Below are 8,003 nucleotides of genomic sequence, written 5' to 3' on the forward strand. Positions count from 1 at the left end.
TTTTTTTTGGTTTTTCGAGACAGGGTTTCTCTGTGTAGCCCTGGCTGTCCTGGCACTCACTTTGTAGACCAGGCTGGCCTCGAACTCAGAAATTCGCCTGCCTCTGCCTCCCGAGTGCTGGGATTAAAGGCGTGCGCCACCACGCCCGGCTATTTTTCTTTATTAATTTATTATATACATGTATCCTTGAGCAATATGGTTCAATTTGCCTTGCTTTTGAAATTATTCGAAAATAATTTGAAATAACATCAGAGTTAGTGTTTTGTTCCTTATTGTTGGGAGTGGGGCTTATTTGCTTTTTGTTTTGTTTTGTTTTGTTTTCTTTAACAAGAGATTTCCTTTAGTGTTTTGTTTTTGTTTTGGGCTGTTGTTGTTCTTTTTTCTTAGGCAGAAGGTGTTCTATCAACATGGCATTTATAATCTTCCTGCCCCGCGGCTCTGAATTGCTGGCATTACAGGTGAGTGTAACCATGTCCACAAGTCCAGGCTGCCTCTTTCCTAACTCTCTAGTGCTTCTCAGAGATCCTAATGCTGTGGCCTTTAATACACTTCTTCAAGTTGTGGTGACCCCAACCACAACATTATTTTCATCGCTGCTTCATAACTGTAATTGTGTTACTGTTATAAATCATGATGGACCTATCTGATATACAGAGTATCTGATATGTGGTCCGTGTGAAAAGGTCATCCAACAACCCACAAAGGGGTCATGGCCCACAGGTTGAGAACCACTGATGTAGAGGCTGCTTCATATAATAAAAGTAGCCCAGAATATTTATTTACACATTTAGTTGAAGTTCTGCATAACAAGGCACAAGGACAAACTGACTCCTCTGTACCCTGTCTGAACTTCTGATTGCAACATCTCTGTTAGGAGGGTTAGACTCTTCACCACTTACAGAGACACAAGAGACAGCTTAAGGAGAGATTGGTCTCTGTTCAAGGCTTTAGAACTTTCTTGCTCCATGGATGTGAATGTCTGCTGAGGCAGAACTTCATAGTGGCAGAAGTGTGCTGTGGAGGATACTTCTTGCTTCATAGTAGCTGGGAAATGGGTAACAGAGGAGTAGGGTACCAGATACATCTTTGCAGGGTATGTCCCTAGTGACCTAGTTCCTCTAGGTAGGTCCTTATCTTCTACTTTTCCCCATTCCTCAGTCACTCTATTTTACCAACCCAGCAGGAGACTAACACATTATTGAGGTCTACAAAGTGATTTCCAGGACAGCCAGGGCTACAGAGAAACCCTGTCTGGAAAAACAAACAAACAAAAAACAAAAAACAAAAAAAAAAAAAAACAAAAAACAAAAGCAAAACAAAACAAAAGAGCCTCAGAGTCTAATCACTTCCCAGAAGACGATCACTGTGCAAGCCCCCCAGGACAGGAACATATAGCCTGACCTTTCAAGTTAAACGGAGTGGGCAAAGTCAAATGTTTCTTTAAGTGGCTAAATTTTGTGGGTTCTTTGTTATATGGGAATGAGTAGCCTAAACATTAATGGTTTACATTACTGTTGCATTTATTTACATTACATTACTGTAATTTAGTAACTGACTAGTTATTCTTTTTAGGAACTCATTTTGTTAATAAGCTTCATAAGCAAACACATTTTATATCATTGACTCCCTCAAACACATTCACATTTGTATGACCTATTTAAAACAAAAATTTGAAGTATTAATAGATAGTATTAATAGATACCCCTTTTACACTTATTACATTCTACATTTAACTTTTCCATTATTCCTTCTTTTTGAGTTTTAAAAAGGTTTATTTTCTGTGTCAGTGTTTTGCCTGGATGTATCTGTGTGCTACATGCCTGCAGTGCCTTTAGAGGCCAGAAGAGGACATTGGATCTCCATGAAGTAGATTTATAGGCAGTAGTGAACCACCCAGTGTTGGTGCTGTGCTGTTAACCAGGGAGCCAACACTTCAGTCCCCGGATTCCATTTTAATATAAATAATGATAATAACAACAATAATAAACAATAATAATAATAAGCTTGATAGAGGCTGCCCAGTTACTATGGGATGCTTGGATGGAATCCTTTGAAATTTACAGCAAGTTAACCTTTTTTTTTTTTTTTTCCCAAAAATATGTAGGTGGACAATGTTTGTATATAGGGATGAACGTTTTAGTATTTGCTTCCTTGGGCCAGGAGATCTTAAGTGTTCATGTACATGCTGTTCTTATGAGCAGTACACAAACCTAATTCTGGAAATAAGGATATTCTCCAAGATGACATGTATGAAAAAATGCTTTCAGAGATGTGAACTACCTTCCCATTAATGTTAAACTTTGTTCCATAATCATTTTCCTAATTAACATCTTTATCATTTATGTATTTAAAGAGCTCATTGGCGCCTTTAATAAAGAGATCTCAGTGAGAAAGAAGAGATTACTTTTGGATTTCTTCCTCCTCTATCTACTAGTTAGATTTCTGTTACTGCGGCCAAGTGTCTGACGAAATCAACTTATAAAGAGAAGAAAGGTTTGCTTTGGCTGTTTTGGTGTGGGCTTGGTTGGCTTGCTCCATTGTTTTGAGGACTATGTTGAAGTTGTATATAATGGTGGAAAACTATTTATCTTATGGCTGCTCAGAAAACGAGAGAGAACAGGAGAGACTGTTGCCTGGCATCCTCATATACACTTTAATAATTTAGTGTCCTCCCACTAGGCCCTGCTTTCTACAGGTTCTATGTTTTCCCACTAGCATTAAAGGGTGGGCACTAAATCTTCAACCCGCCGGTTTTTTGAGGACTTTCAAAATACATGTTCTAGCAATATTGTGATTATTACTTGATCTATTTTTCTGTACTCTATATTATATGTCTCTGCTGGTTTGAAAATCAAAGCATTATCTATTAAATAGGATCTTAATTCATAAATACTGGTGGTTTAGCAGAAATGGTTAAACAGATAGACTCTTTGCAGAGTTATTACTATGTAACAAATTTCCCAACAAATGTGTATAAGTTACTTGTCTTGTTGCTATGATAAAATGCTTGAAAGGGCAAATTAAGGGAAGAGAGTTCATTTTGGCTAATAGATCTGAGGTGTAGGTCATCATACTTGGGAAGAAATGGCTACAGGCATTCAAAGCTGCTGGCCATCTTGTGTCCACAGTCAAGGAGTAGAGAAAGGCAAATGCTCCTAAACTCTTTTTGGTCCAATGCAGGACTCTGAACTAAGGAATGGTGCTGTCACACTGAAGGTGGGTGTACTGGCTAGTTTTGTGCCAACTTGACACACCTGGAGTTATCACAGAGAAAGGAACTTCAGTTGAGGAAATGCCTTCATGAGATTCAACTGCTTAAGGCATTTTCTCAATTAGTGATCTAGGGGGAAAGGCCCCTTGTGGGTGGGACCATCCCTGGGCTGGTAGTCTTTCTTCTATAAGAGAGCAGGATGAGCAAGCCAGGGGAAGCAAACCAGTAAGGAACATCCCTCCATGGCCTCTGTATCAGCTCCTGCTCCCTGACCTGCTTGAGTTCCAGTCCTGAATTCTTTCAGTGATGAACAGCAATGTGGAAATGTAAGCTGAATAAACCCTTCCCTCCCCAAATGCTTCTTGGTCATGATGTTTGTGCAGGAATAGAAACCCTGACTAAAACAGTGGGTCTTCAGATCTCAATTAACCTAAAGAAATTGCTCAGAGACATACTTATCTAGAAAATCTCGCACAGACAAGCTTAGATGGTGTTTCTAAATCTCATCAAGTTCACAGGCAAGAGTAGTCATCATAGTAGGTTGAAACTATAGTAAAGTTTTATTATCACATATAGCTTTTATGTGGTAGAAACTGGAGGTAATTAGTGAGTGGTGTCGAGTAGTGATTTCTCATGAGGTGTTGTTAGCAGGACCTTCAGGTTTCAGTAGACTTAATCAGCCCACTGAATGGAGAATGGACTCTGAATCGCTAAGGTTTGGCAAGTCTGTGGTGGCTGTTGGCAGAAAGCTCTGTTTGGAGCACATGTGACCATCCACAAGGCCGCACAGCAACTCACATTGTGGCTTTTGGCTTCTCCAGAATGATTGATCCAGGAAAGAGAAAAGTGGAGTTTACTCCTCAGTGCTTTCAACAGGCCAGTTATATGTACTTCAGAAGGAGATTGCACAAGTCTGTAAACTACAGGTGAGAGTGACAGTTCTGCAGACAGCCCCTCGAACCAAATCTCAAGCCTCTCAATGACTAGGTGACTAAGGTATTTAGTCCATTTTTCATTTTCCAGCTCTAAAATCTGGGTAAGGATATAGCAGTTGCTTATGCTGTTGCTCTCAATATTCCCTTTTCACGGTGGGAAGATTATCTGTTTTCATGGATGTAGACTTGCAAGATCACTCCCATGGGAGGAATTCTTTTTGTTATTACATCTGTGTCATTCATCATCACATGATAAATGCATAAGTAGAAGGCATCTATTTTCCAGCTCAGTGATTTCCCTGCATGCCATGTTGTCCGAGTCTAGGTCCTTTTCTGTTTAAAATACAGCGTAGAACTACTGTAGAGTGAATCTCTTATAAACATCACCTGTCAATAAAAAAGCCAATGGACAATGAGCTAACACAGGGAACAGGAGGTGGGACACTGGCAGGAAGAGACAGGATTTTGGGAAAGAGTAAGAGACAAAAGAGAGATGCAGGGAGAGCTGTGAGAAATGAGGTGGGAGACAGACCAAGAAAGTGGATGTAAACCATCAGGGAGATGCTGAAGAGACACAAAGGAAGTGGGCCGGGACTAAAGGAGAGCTAACTACCCACATGGTAGACTTAGAATACCATGGGCTTAGAATTACATGGGTTAAATAAGTTACATGCTAGTCAGGGATGAACTAAAGCTTATGGCTTAGGTGTTTAATAATAATTAATCAGTCTCAGAGTGGTTAGTGATGGGAACTTAGGGGCTGGAGGAAAAAATTAATTTAAAAATTGTTTTTATAAGCCACCACTGTGAATCAGGTATTTATTTTATTACTTTCTGGTCAGTATACTAAATACAAATTGGAAGATAATCTTGAGAATAGAATTATATATGATATGTGAAAATGCTTTTAAGAGAGGTCTGTCTCTTGACCATTTCTAAGGGCACTAGTGAGTTGCATCCTTTCTTGTTGAAAACATACAGGGAAGAAGCTACTGCCTGTGAACTGTCCTCTTTCTAGATAAGGCCAGGAAGTAAGGCAGGGAAAGTTATGGGAACATGGGCAGGGAGAGGGGCCTGGTTCTCCAGTCTGGTTGAAGTCTCTCACCAGCTGAAAGTCAAGAACTGCAGCACAATCCAACACTTGTGAAAGTTGCCAACGTGGAAACAATGTTTCCTTTGCACATAGAAACTTTCAAGCAAGAATACTAAAATAACAGTGTATCATGGTTAGGGCCAAATCACAGATGGTTTTTCTTTTTTTGTTTCTTAGCTGTAGGCCTTCATTTTTCTAGCAATCTTACCAGAAACTCCACTTATAGTAAAGGCATTTCTTAACCCTTTGTACAAACTTTATAATCTATGGCGTTACCTTGCCAACCTATAATCCTATCCAAGGCACCCTCAGACCTACCCTGTAATGATATTTATTGGAAAGGGGCAAAGAGGCAGAGGAGAGGGAGTTGCCAATAGACAATGAAGTGAGACTGCCCCAGAGAAGCCCACACCTATGATCCTGGGTCTACCTTATTCTTCTGTTCAATCAATTTATCTATCTATCTATCTATCTATCTATCTATCTATCTATCTACCTACCTATCTACCTATCTATCTACCTATCTATCTATCTATCTATCTATCTATCTATCTACTTATCCATCCAACCACTTAGTTTATTCATTCATTCATTCATGTAGTCATCCATTCATTCATTATTTATTTATTTATCTATTTATTTATGTGCATGTTAACATTTGTGTGCACATGTGTGTCCAGACCAGAAGACCAGAGTGTCATTCCCTAGAAGCAACCTTATTTTTAGTAGGGTCTCTAGTTAGTCTCAAACTGGGCAAATAGAAGATCTGCCTATCTCTGCTTCTCCAGTTCCCCCCTCCCTCCATGCCTGCTTTCTTTTACATGAATTCTGGGGGTTCAATTCAGGCCTGTAGTTTGCAAAGCAAGCAGTTTACCCGCTGAGTTTGATTCCCAGCCCTGCCCACTCTCTCTGTTTAATTAAACGCAACTCTGCTTCAAACTTGCTTGTCTTGGAATTCTTTTCTGCACTGAAGTCAAGGAGTCAATGTAATTGAGAGGTCCCTGAAAGGGAAGTATGTAACTTTAATTTTTTCAAAACCCATTTTTAATGATGGTTCTTAAATACTTTAACCTCCCTTTTAACTCACCACCCACTAGGGGTAGTGGAAAAGAAAGGATGCAAGATAGTGGATCTGTTTAGAAAGTTTCTTTGGAGTAATTTCTGTCTGTGTTGTCTGAAAATTGACAGATCAGTTTATAGATTAGCAGTGGCAGCTCAATTCACTCCCAAACACTTCAGTGGCACAACCTAGTAGGAAGAGCCAGGCCTCAGCCTGCAGGAGGGACCAGGAGGAATCCCAGGAGAAGTTCTCAGCTGTGTCTCACTCAGCAAAGTGAAGATCAGCGAAGATCCAAGACCCACAAGCTATGTACAGCTAGCTCTATAAACAGGCCCACGTCAGCCTCTGTCACTGTCCAATGAGTTCTATTTATACCCTTCAAACATCACATGCCCTCCATGGGTCTTACCTCAACACATACATCTGTCTCTACTGACATCACTCTGCCAATCAGCTCAAGCCCACAAAAACAACAAAACACTATAACACACCACCAAAAGTGTTTTGGTATGTTTCTATAGAGTCCCAACAAACATAACTCAACTATACAGTCTAAGACAGACCAATACATACATATTGTTAACAAAAACATCCTTCATCGCATGTCCTTTCACATTCTTAAACAAAACATCCTTCCTCCGGTGTCTGCTTTAGCTAAACATTCCTTCATAAGACTACCTCAGTCTTTTACCCATGTCCACTTCAAAAAACCACTCCTTCATGTGTTTACACCACCCAACTGACTTTCCAAAGAACCCTTAAGTTTCCATTTCAGAAGCACTCCAGGCTGCTCGGGGTAGTTCTGGCCTGGGTTTCCTGCTGCACCCAGCAACCCTTTGGAATTTTGCCCCTGTCATTCTTCTTGCTTGAACTCCATGGACTTTGACTTAGAAGGTTCTTTAGAGGATCAGAATGGAATATAAAATATAAAATGGGGTTATTAGAATGGTTTCCTGGCTGTGGCCCAGCCACAGCTGTCTCCTGATAGAAAGTCCAAGAATTCAGTAGTTGTCAGTCCCCAAGGCTGGGTGTCTCACCTGGTCTTCAGTATAAGTCTGAATCCCAAAAGGAGGCTCTAATGCGAGTGAAAGGAATACCTCAGTAGCACGATACACTCACTTGCTTGTGAGAGTCAGGGCAAGTAGACAAAAATCAAATGTTTCCCACCCCCATGGCCTTTATGTAGGTTGCCATCAGAAGATGTGGACCAGATTTCAGGTGGGTCTTCCCATCTCAGAATACCCAATCAAGAAAATCCCCTCATAAGTATGCCCAGCTGCTTGGGTATGAGCTACTTTCAGCTGTAGTCAGGCTGACAACCAAGAATAGCACCTCAGGCTTGTAACAATCACTCTAACCCCCTATAATTTACATCAGACCTGAAACAAACATAAAGAGTTGCAAGGTAGACACAATGATACATTTGTAGTTTCCTGTAGAGTAGATACTATGTAGCAGAAACTGGTCTAAGAACAAGACTCTCTCAGACTTTACCATAAGCTCACGAGCTGTTACCATCATTTCCACAGAAGGCAAAACTGAATCAGAAGTAGTAGTATTCCTTGAAGGTTTGTACAGCTAAGAGACTCACCTTTGCTGTCTTCTCTTTTGGGAAAACTCCTCCAGTGACTAATTCTACTACTTTTTGGAAATGACTGTTTCCCAAGTATGAGAAAATGCCATTTTAATGTTTCTTCATTTTAC

Source organism: Mus caroli, chromosome 13 (assembly GCF_900094665.2).
Source record: "Mus caroli chromosome 13, CAROLI_EIJ_v1.1, whole genome shotgun sequence".
Classification (NCBI taxonomy): domain Eukaryota; kingdom Metazoa; phylum Chordata; class Mammalia; order Rodentia; family Muridae; genus Mus; species Mus caroli.